This window comes from Salvelinus fontinalis, chromosome 12, assembly GCF_029448725.1.
Source record: "Salvelinus fontinalis isolate EN_2023a chromosome 12, ASM2944872v1, whole genome shotgun sequence".
Lineage (NCBI taxonomy): Eukaryota > Metazoa > Chordata > Actinopteri > Salmoniformes > Salmonidae > Salvelinus > Salvelinus fontinalis.
Genome location: NC_074676.1, coordinates 56,238,098 through 56,248,818, shown reverse-complemented (window position 1 = coordinate 56,248,818; position 10,721 = coordinate 56,238,098).

Sequence of the window (10,721 nt, the reverse complement as noted above, 5' to 3'; positions counted from 1 at the left end):
AGAGAGAGAGGCAGAGAGAGAGAGAGAGAGAGAGAGACAGAGAGAGAGAGAGAGAGAGACAGAGAGAGAGAGAGAGAGAGAGAGAGAGAGAGACCTGCGGGACAGCCAGTGAAAAATGCAAAGTAATATTGATAATATTTCCCATTTAGCTTAGTTTTGTTTTGTCTTTCATACCAGGTCATATGTCTTCTCAAGTCATATTGACACTGGTCTACTACCAGGTCATGTGTCTTCTCAAGTCATATTGACACTGGTCTACTACTGTTGCTTTAATTTATTGTTGTTCTGATTAATATTGTTGTTGTAGTTGTTGTTAATGGTAATCCCATGTACACTACTACTGTTATTATTGCTGTTGGTCCCACCATTTATTTGTATATAAATATATATATATTTTGTATATATATACATATATATTTGATTTTTATTTTTCGATATGTATACTTTGACAATGTAAGTAATAACGAACCTACCATGTCAATAAAGTCAATTGAATTGAATTGAATTGAGAGAGAGAGAGAGAGATGCATAGAGAGTGGAGGAGAGAGGCAGGGGTAGAGAGTGGAGGAGAGAGTGGAGGGGAGAGTGAAGGAGAGAGGCAGGGGTAGAGAGTGGAGGAGAGAGTGGAGGGGAGAGTGAAGGAGAGAGGCAGGGGTAGAGAGTGGAGGAGAGAGGCAGGGGTAGAGAGTGGAGGAGAGAGGCAGGGGTAGAGAGTGGAGGAGAGAGGCAGGGGTAGAGAGTGGAGGAGAGAGGCAGGGGTAGAGAGTGGAGGAGAGAGGCAGGGGTAGAGAGTGGAGGAGAGAGGCAGGGGTAGAGAGTGGAGGAGAGAGGCAGGGGTAGAGAGTGGAGGAGAGAGGCAGGGGTAGAGAGTGGAGGAGAGAGGCAGGGGTAGAGAGTGGAGGAGAGAGGCAGGGGTAGAGAGTGGAGGAGAGAGGCAGGGGTAGAGAGAGGAGGAGAGAGGCAGGGGTAGAGAGTGGAGGAGAGAGGCAGGGGTAGAGAGTGGAGGAGAGAGGCAGGGGTAGAGAGAGGAGGAGAGAGGCAGGGGTAGAGAGTGGAGGAGAGAGGCAGGGGTAGAGAGTGGAGGAGAGAGGCAGGGGTAGAGAGAGGAGGAGAGAGGCAGGGGTAGAGAGAGGAGGAGAGAGGCAGGGGTAGAGAGAGGAGGAGAGAGGCAGGGGTAGAGAGTGGAGGAGAGAGGCAGGGGTAGAGAGAGGAGGAGAGAGGCAGGGGTAGAGAGTGGAGGAGAGAGGCAGGGGTAGAGAGTGGAGGAGAGAGGCAGGGGTAGAGAGTGGAGGAGAGAGGCAGGGGTAGAGAGAGGAGGAGAGAGGCAGGGGTAGAGAGTGGAGGAGAGAGGCAGGGGTAGAGAGTGGAGGAGAGAGGCAGGGGTAGAGAGTGGAGGAGAGAGGCAGGGGTAGAGAGTGGAGGAGAGAGGCAGGGGTAGAGAGTGGAGGAGAGAGGCAGGGGTAGAGAGTGGAGGAGAGAGTGGAGGAGAGAGTGGAGGAGAGAGGCAGGGGTAGAGAGTGGAGGAGAGAGTGGAGGGGTAGAGAGTGGAGGAGAGAGGCAGGGGTAGAGAGTGGAGGAGAGAGGCAGGGGTAGAGAGTGGAGGAGAGAGGCAGGGGTAGAGAGTGGAGGAGAGAGGCAGGGGTAGAGAGTGGAGGAGAGAGGCAGGGGTAGAGAGTGGAGGAGAGAGGCAGGGGTAGAGAGTGGAGGAGAGAGGCAGGGGTAGAGAGTGGAGGAGAGAGGCAGGGGTAGAGAGTGGAGGAGAGAGGCAGGGGTAGAGAGTGGAGGAGAGAGGCAGGGGTAGAGAGAGGAGGAGAGAGGCAGGGGTAGAGAGTGGAGGAGAGAGGCAGGGGTAGAGAGTGGAGGAGAGAGGCAGGGGTAGAGAGTGGAGGAGAGAGGCAGGGGTAGAGAGTGGAGGAGAGAGGCAGGGGTAGAGAGTGGAGGAGAGAGGCAGGGGTAGAGAGTGGAGGAGAGAGGCAGGGGTAGAGAGTGGAGGAGAGAGGCAGGGGTAGAGAGTGGAGGAGAGAGGCAGGGGTAGAGAGTGGAGGAGAGAGGCAGGGGTAGAGAGAGGAGGAGAGAGGCAGGGGTAGAGAGTGGAGGAGAGAGGCAGGGGTAGAGAGTGGAGGAGAGAGGCAGGGGTAGAGAGTGGAGGAGAGAGTGGAGGAGAGAGTGGAGGAGAGAGGCAGGGGTAGAGAGTGGAGGAGAGAGTGGAGGGGAGAGTGAAGGAGAGAGGCAGGGGTAGAGAGTGGAGGAGAGAGGCAGGGGTAGAGAGTGGAGGAGAGAGTGGAGGAGAGAGGCAGGGGTAGAGAGTGGAGGAGAGAGGCAGGGGTAGAGAGTGGAGGAGAGAGGCAGGGGTAGAGAGAGGAGGAGAGAGGCAGGGGTAGAGAGTGGAGGAGAGAGGCAGGGGTAGAGAGTGGAGGAGAGAGGCAGGGGTAGAGAGAGGAGGAGAGAGGCAGGGGTAGAGAGTGGAGGAGAGAGGCAGGGGTAGAGAGTGGAGGAGAGAGGCAGGGGTAGAGAGTGGAGGAGAGAGGCAGGGGTAGAGAGTGGAGGAGAGAGGCAGGGGTAGAGAGTGGAGGAGAGAGGCAGGGGTAGAGAGTGGAGGAGAGAGGCAGGGGTAGAGAGTGGAGGAGAGAGGCAGGGGTAGAGAGAGGAGGAGAGAGGCAGGGGTAGAGAGTGGAGGAGAGAGGCAGGGGTAGAGAGAGGAGGAGAGAGGCAGGGGTAGAGAGTGGAGGAGAGAGGCAGGGGTAGAGAGTGGAGGAGAGAGGCAGGGGTAGAGAGTGGAGGAGAGAGTGGAGGAGAGAGTGGAGGAGAGAGGCAGGGGTAGAGAGTGGAGGAGAGAGTGGAGGGGAGAGTGAAGGAGAGAGGCAGGGGTAGAGAGTGGAGGAGAGAGTGGAGGAGAGAGGCAGGGGTAGAGAGTGGAGGAGAGAGGCAGGGGTAGAGAGTGGAGGAGAGAGTGGAGGAGAGAGGCAGGGGTAGAGAGTGGAGGAGAGAGGCAGGGGTAGAGAGAGATGCAGTGATCCGGTAAATGTCTAAGCACAGCACAAGCCCCCCGCACACCTTCCCCGTCCCATCAGCCAATCACGTGGCCTGTCAGTCAGCTAATTGATCACACTCAGATGATGTCTCTATCTCCTTCCCTGCCCTCCTCCTCTCCCACCTCTCCCTCCTCTCTCCTTCCCTCCTCTTCCTCCTCTCCCTCCTCTCCCTCCTCTCTCTCTTCTCCCTCCCTCTCTCCTTCCCTCCTCTCTCTCCCTCCTCTCTCTCTTCTCCCTCCCTCTCTCCTTCCCTCCTCTCCCACCTCTCCCTCCTCTCTCCTTCCCTCCTCTCCCTCCTCTCCCTCCTGTCCTTCCCTACCCTCCTCTCTCTCCTCTCCCTCCTCTCTCCCCTCTCCCCCCTCTCTCTCCTTCCTCTCTCTCCTCTCCCTCCTCTCTCCCCTCTCCCTCCTCTTTCCCCTCTCCCTCCTCTCTCTCCCTCCTCTCCCTCCTCTCTCTCCCTCCTCTCCCTCCTCTCCCTCCTATCCTTCCCTGCCCTCCTCTCTCTCCTCTCCCTCCCCTGTCTCCCTCCCTCCCTCCCCACCTCCAGTCCCCTGTAATTGCAGACCTGTTTAGAGTGGGCCAATCTTTATTTATGAAATATTGGAGTAACAAGCGACAGCGTATCGTAGATATTAAGGAGAGGGATGTCTGAGATCAGTCACAGTTGGATGAGTCTGCCACGTCCCCCTACGGTCTGCCTGCCCAGCGAGTCTGCCAACCTGGAGGGTCTGCCACGTCCCCCTACGGGCTGCCTGCCCAGCGAGTCTGCCAACCTGGAGGGTCTGCCACGTCCCCCTACGGGCTGCCTGCCCAGCGAGTCTGCCACGTCCCCCTACGGTCTGCCTGCCCAGCGAGTCTGCCAACCTGGAGGGTCTGCCACGTCCCCCTACGGGCTGCCTGCCCAGCGAGTCTGCCACGTCCCCCTACGGTCTGCCTGCCCAGCGAGTCTGCCAACCTGGAGGATCTGCCACGTCCCCCTACGGGCTGCCTGCCCAGCGAGTCTGCCACGTCCCCCTACGGGCTGCCTGCCCAGCGAGTCTGCCAACCTGGAGGGTCTGCCACGTCCCCCTACGGGCTGCCTGCCCAGCGAGTCTGCCAACCTGGAGGCTCTGCCACGTCCCCCTACGGGCTGCCTGCCCAGCGAGTCTGCCAACCTGGAGGGTCTGCCACGTCCCCCTACGGGCTGCCTGCCCAGCGAGTCTGCCAACCTGGAGGGTCTGCCACGTCCCCCTACGGGCTGCCTGCCCAGCGAGTCTGCCAACCTGGAGGGTCTGCCACGTCCCCCTACGGGCTGCCTGCCCAGCGAGTCTGCCAACCTGGAGGATCTGCTACGTCCCCCTACGGGCTGCCTGCCCAGCGAGTCTGCCAACCTGGAGGGTCTGCCACGTCCCCCTACGGGCTGCCTGCCCAGCGAGTCTGCCAACCTGGAGGGTCTGTCACGTCCCCCTACGGGCTGCCTGACCAGCGAGTCTGCCAACCTGGAGGGTCTGCCACAACCCTACGGGCTGCCTGCCTAGCGAGTCTGCCAACCTGGAGGAGGAAAACCTGCAGTCATCAAGTATTTACTGCTCCCGCCAACCCACTCACCAATCAGAGAGGGGGGAACGTCGGTCGCTAGGCGGCTGAAAAACGACTGTGTTTGAGAATAAAATGCTGATCAGAGTCCCTCAGTTCACAGAGAGAGGGAGAAACAGAGAGAGAGGGTGAGAGAGGTGGAGAGAAACAGAGAGTGACAGAGAGAGTGACAGACAGAAAAAGGGAGAAACAGAAAATGAGAGAGAGTGACAGACAGAGAAAGGGAGAAACAGAAAATGAGAGAGAGTGACAGACAGAGAAAGGAAGAAACAGAAAATGAGAGAGAGCGACAGACAGAGAAAGGGAGAAACAGAAAATGAGAGAGAGCGACAGACAGAGAAAGGGAGAAACAGAAAATGAGAGAGAGCGACAGACAGAGAAAGGGAGAAACAGAAAATGAGAGAGAGCGACAGACAGAGAAAGGGAGAAACAGAAAATGAGAGAGAGTGACAGACAGAGAAAGGGAGAAACAGAGTGACAGAGAGAGAGACAGAGAAAGTTTCAAAATTCAATTCAAGGGGCTTTATTGGCATGGGAAACATATGTTAACATTGCCAAAGCAAGTGAGGTAGACAATATACAAAAGTGAAACATACAATACAAATTAACAGTAAACATTACACATACAGAAGTTTCAAAACAATAAAGACATTACAAATGTCATATTATATATATACAGTGTTGTAACATTGTACAAATGGTTAAAGCACACAAGTTAAAATAAGTAAGCATAAATATGGGTTGTATTTACAATGGTGTTTGTTCTTCACTGGTTGCCCTTTTCTTGTGGCAACAGGTCACACATCTTGCTGCTGTGATGCAACACTGTGGAATTTCACCCAGTAGATATGGGAGGTTATCAAAATTGGATTTGTTTTCGAATTCTCTCTCTCTATCCTCTCTCTCTCTCTCCTCTCTCTGTCTCTCTCTCCTCTCGTCTCTCTCTCTCTCCCTCTGTCTCTCCTCTCTCTCCTCTCTCTGTCTCTCCTCTTTCTCTCTCTCTCTCTCTCTCTCTCTCTCTCTCTCTCTCTCTCTCTCCTCTCTTTGTCTCTCCTCTTTCTCTCTCTCTCCCCTCTGTCTCTCTGGAGTTAGTTGTGTTAGGGTGCTATGGGTGGTGTCAGATTGCTGTCACTTGTTGTGACATTTCTTTCTTATGTATTTGTCTTTTCCCCTGCTGCCAGCTGCTGTCTTTTCCCCTGCTGCCAGCTAAGTGATTTATTTTAGTGGTGACCTAGACTACATTGTTGGTGAGTTAGTGGCTTTTTGTTCGGTGGGAGTAGGGGATGGCGTCTCACGTGGAGAAGCCGTCCCCGTCTCTCCTTCGACCGGTTCAGGTGTGTGCCTGGGCCCGGATGTGACAGAGTAGGATGCTCTCCTCGCTGTGGAAAAACACGAAGGCTGTGAAAAACCGTTCAACTACGTTGTGAATTAAACCAGTGTTTCTGAAAGAGGAGTAACTTGTCAACAGGCTGGATGATGATGATGATGATGATGATGATGATGATGATGATGATGATGATGTCTCACGCTGCTTTTCTCCAGGACCTGACACGACAACTCGTTATGGGAACTTCGCCAGGTCCAATGAGAGTAATTACTTGAATATCAAATCCCGTTCGTTGAAACACGTTGTCGAGTCTGGCTTCAGATCTGAGAGCGGGCAGGCCCCGACCGCCAAACCCCAGAGGTCCAGACTCAACCCCAAACATCGGAGTGAAAAGATTCTCCCGTACTGTTGATGTAAACGTTGATGATGTTGATGTAGCCGAGGTTGCTGTGGCGGGGAGCTCAAGGGCGGGCGTGTGACTCCTGGGTGTGGCTACCGGCTGACTCCGAGGGTAATACACCTATCTTACAGAGGACGGAGAATGATGTGTCCAGTGTAATTACAGACACCTGGGTGATGTGCCCAGTGTAATTACAGACACACAGGGTGATGTGCCCTGTGTAATTACAGACACGCAGGGTGATGTGCCCTGTGTAATTACAGACACGCAGGGTGATGTGTCCAGTGTAATTACAGACACACAGGGTGATGTGTCCAGTGTAATTACAGACACACAGGGTGATGTGCCCTGTGTAATTACAGAGACCTGGTGATGTGCCCTGTGTAATTAGAGACATGCAGGGTGATGTGCCCTGTGTAATTACAGACACGCAGGGTGATGTGCCCTGTGTAATTACAGAGACCTGGTGATGTGCCCAGTGTAATTACAGACACATTACAGTGATGTGCCCTGTGTAATTACAGACACGCAGGGTGATGTGCCCTGTGTAATTACAGACACGCAGGGTGATGTGCCCTGTGTAATTACAGACACGCAGGGTGATGTGCCCTGTGTAATTACAGACACACAGGGTGATGTGTCCAGTGTAATTACAGACACACAGGGTGATGTGCCCAGTGTAATTACAGACACGCAGGGTGATGTGTCCAGTGTAATTACAGACACGCAGGGTGATGTGCCCTGTGTAATTACAGACACACAGGGTGATGTGCCCTGTGTAATTACAGACACGCAGGGTGATGTGCCCGGTGTAATTACAGACACACAGGGTGATGTGCCCTGTGTAATTACAGACACACAGGGTGATGTGCCCTGTGTAATTACAGACACGCAGGGTGATGTGCCCTGTGTAATTACAGACACACAGGGTGATGTGCCCTGTGTAATTACAGATACACAGGGTGATGCACCCAGTGTTATTACAGACACGCTCCTTTTGATGGGGTAGAAGGCCCTTCACAGCTTTTAGGAAGTTACCTGTGGTGCTGATATTTAGGCCGAGGTACGTATCGTTTTTTTGTGTGCTCTAAGGCAACGCTGTCTAGATCTTTTTGTCTTACTGAGATTTACTGTCAGGGCCCAGGTCTGACAGAATGTGTGCAGAAGATCTAGGTGCTGCTGTAGGCCCTCCTTGGTTGGGGACAGAAGCAGCAGATCATCAGCGAACATTTGACTTCAGATTCTAGTAGGGTGAGGCCAGGCGCTGCAGACTGTTCTAGTGCCCGCGCCAATTCGTTGATATATATGTTGAAGAGGGTGGGGCTTAAGCTGCATCCCTGTCTCACACCACGGCCCTGTGGAAAGAAATTCATTTTTTTGCCAATTTTAACCTCTCTGGGGCAGGTGGGATGCAATCGTCCCACCGGCCAATAGCCAGGGAAAATAAAGCGCGCCAAATTCAAATAAAATTATATAAAAATCAAACTTTCATTAAATCACACATGTAAGATACCAAATTAAAGCTACACTCGTTGTGAATCCAGCCAACATGTCAGATTTCAAAAAGGCTTTTCGGCGAAAGCATAAGATGCTATTATCTGATGATAGCACAATGTCAACAAAGAGAGTAGCATAATTCAACACTGCAAGCACGACACAAAATGCAGAAATAAAATATAAATCATGCCTTACCTTTGACGAAATTCTTTTGTTGGTACTCCAATATGTCCCATAAACATCACAAATGGTCCTTTTGTTCGATTAATTCCGTCGATATATATCCAAAATGTCCATTTGGACCGTTTCATCCAGAAAAACACAGCTTCCAACTTTCGCCAAGTCACTACAAAATATATCAAAAGTTACAGGTGAACTTTACCAAAACATTTCAAACTACTTTTGTAATACAACGTTAGGTATTTTTAAACGTTAATAATCAATCAATTTGAAGACGGGATGATCTGTGTTCAATACAAAAAAGAAAACAAACTGACGCAACTTTTTTCGTAACGTGCCACTCTCAAAAAATTTACTTCATGTGACCCTCATTTACGATAGCCCTACTTCTTCATTACACAAAGGAATAACCTCAACCGATTTACAAGGACTGGTGACATCCAGTGGAAGCGGTAGGAACTGCAAGCAAGTCCATTAGAAATCTGGTGTCTCTAAGAAAACTAATTGAAATGACAGTGACATCAAAAAAATAAAAATTCTGAATGGTTTGTCCTCAGGGTTTTGCCTGCTACATAAGTTCTGTTATTCTCACAGACATGATTCAAACAGTTTTAGAAACTTCAGAGTGTTTTCTATCCGAATCTACTAATCATATGCATATCTTATATTCTGGGGATGAGTAGCAGGCAGTTGAATTTTGGCATGCTATTTATCCGAAAGTGAAAATGTTGCCCCCTGCCAACAAGAAGTTAACCACTTACTTGTTGTTTGTGTACATGGATTTTATAGTGTCGTATGTTTTACCCCCAACACCACTTTCCATCAGCTTGTATAGCAGGCCCTCGAGCAAAATTGAGTCAAAAACGTTTTGGGAATCAACAAAGCATGAGAAGACTTTGCCTTGTTTTGTTTTTGGTTTTTTTGTCAGTTAGGGTGTGCAGGGTGAATACGTGGTCTGTTTTACGGTAATTTGGTAAACATACAATTTGACATTTGCTCAGTACGTTGGTATAAAGGGATTTGGGAGACAGGATTGTGTCATCGTTTTTTTTTTATTAAGCCCAAATTAAGGCGTGCCGTGTAAAGGACACGGGGACGAAGACCAAACAAACACGTCACCAAAACACATCCGTGTCAAGTACATTGTTCTCACTGAGGAAATGTACGAGTCTGCTGTTAATCAGTTAGTGGAGGACTAGTCTAGTCTGCTGTTAATCAGTTAGTGGAGGACTAGTCTAGTCTGCTGTTAATCAGTTAGTGGAGGACTAGTCTAGTCTGCTGTTAATCAGTTAGTGGAGGACTAGTCTAGTCTGCTGTTAATCAGTTAGTGGAGGACTAGTCTAGTCTGCTGTTAATCAGTTAGTGGAGGACTAGTCTAGTCTGCTGTTAATCAGTTAGTGGAGGACTAGTCTAGTCTGCTGTTAATCAGTTAGTGGAGGACTAGTCTAGTCTGCTGTTAATCAGTTAGTGGAGGACTAGTCTAGTCTGCTGTTAATCAGTTAGTGGAGGACTAGTCTAGTCTGCTGTTAATCAGTTAGTGGAGGACTAGTCTAGTCTGCTGTTAAATACAATGCAGAGGATTTTCCCAAGGTTGCTGTTGACGCGTATCCCCCGGTAGTTATTGGGGTAAAATTTGTCTCCACTTTTGTGGATTGGGGAGGATCAGTTCTTGGTTCCAAATATTGGGGAAGATGCCAGATCTGAGGATGGGGGGTGAGTGGAGAGAGAGTATATTTTGATGGCTGGAAACTCTTTTTACAGTTGTGGTTCTTACTGCAATGCTGAGTGAGTATGATACTCAACTGTATGTTACAATTACCCTCTATGTCTCTGATCTTCTTCCCCATCTTAAGTTCAATTACCCTCTATGTCTCTGATCTTCTTCCCCATCTTAAGTTCAATTACCCTCTATGTCTCTGATCTTCTTCCCCATCTTAAGTTCAATTACCCTCTATGTCTCTGATCTTCTTCCCCATCTTAAGTTCAATTACCCTCTATGTCTCTGATCTTCTTCCCCATCTTAAGTTCAATTACCCTCTATGTCTCTGATCTTCTTCCCCATCTTAAGTTCAATTACCCTCTATGTCTCTGATCTTCTTCCCCATCTTAAGTTCAATTACCCTCTATGTCTCTGATCTTCTTCCCCATCTTAAGTTCAATTACCCTCTATGTCTCTGATCTTCTTCCCCATCTTAAGTTCAATTACCCTCTATGTCTCTGATCTTCTTCCCCATCTTAAGTTCAATTACCCTCTATGTCTCTGATCTTCTTCCCCATCTTAAGTTCAATTACCCTCTATGTCTCTGATCTTCTTCCCCATCTTAAGTTCAATTACCCTCTATGTCTCTGATCTTCTTCCCCATCTTAAGTTCAAGTCAGTCAATTGATACAACATGTTCAGTCGGATGATGTCAAAAAGTTTAACCAATTGGAATTTGTGGTCTGTATATTTTATCATTTAGGATATCGTCAACAACACAGACATTTTTTGGGTTGGAGGGTTTGTATTTTGTCCTGTAGCTCATTCAAGGTAATTGGAGAATCCAGTGGGTTCTGGTAGTTTTTAATAGTTGATTCTAAGATTTGTATTTGATCCCCGAAGTGGTTAGAGTCTTTGGATTCTTCAACTATATTGAGCTGATTCCTGACGTGCTGTTCCTTCTTTTTCCGTAGTGTATTTCTGTATTGTTTTAGTGATTCTCCAGAGTGA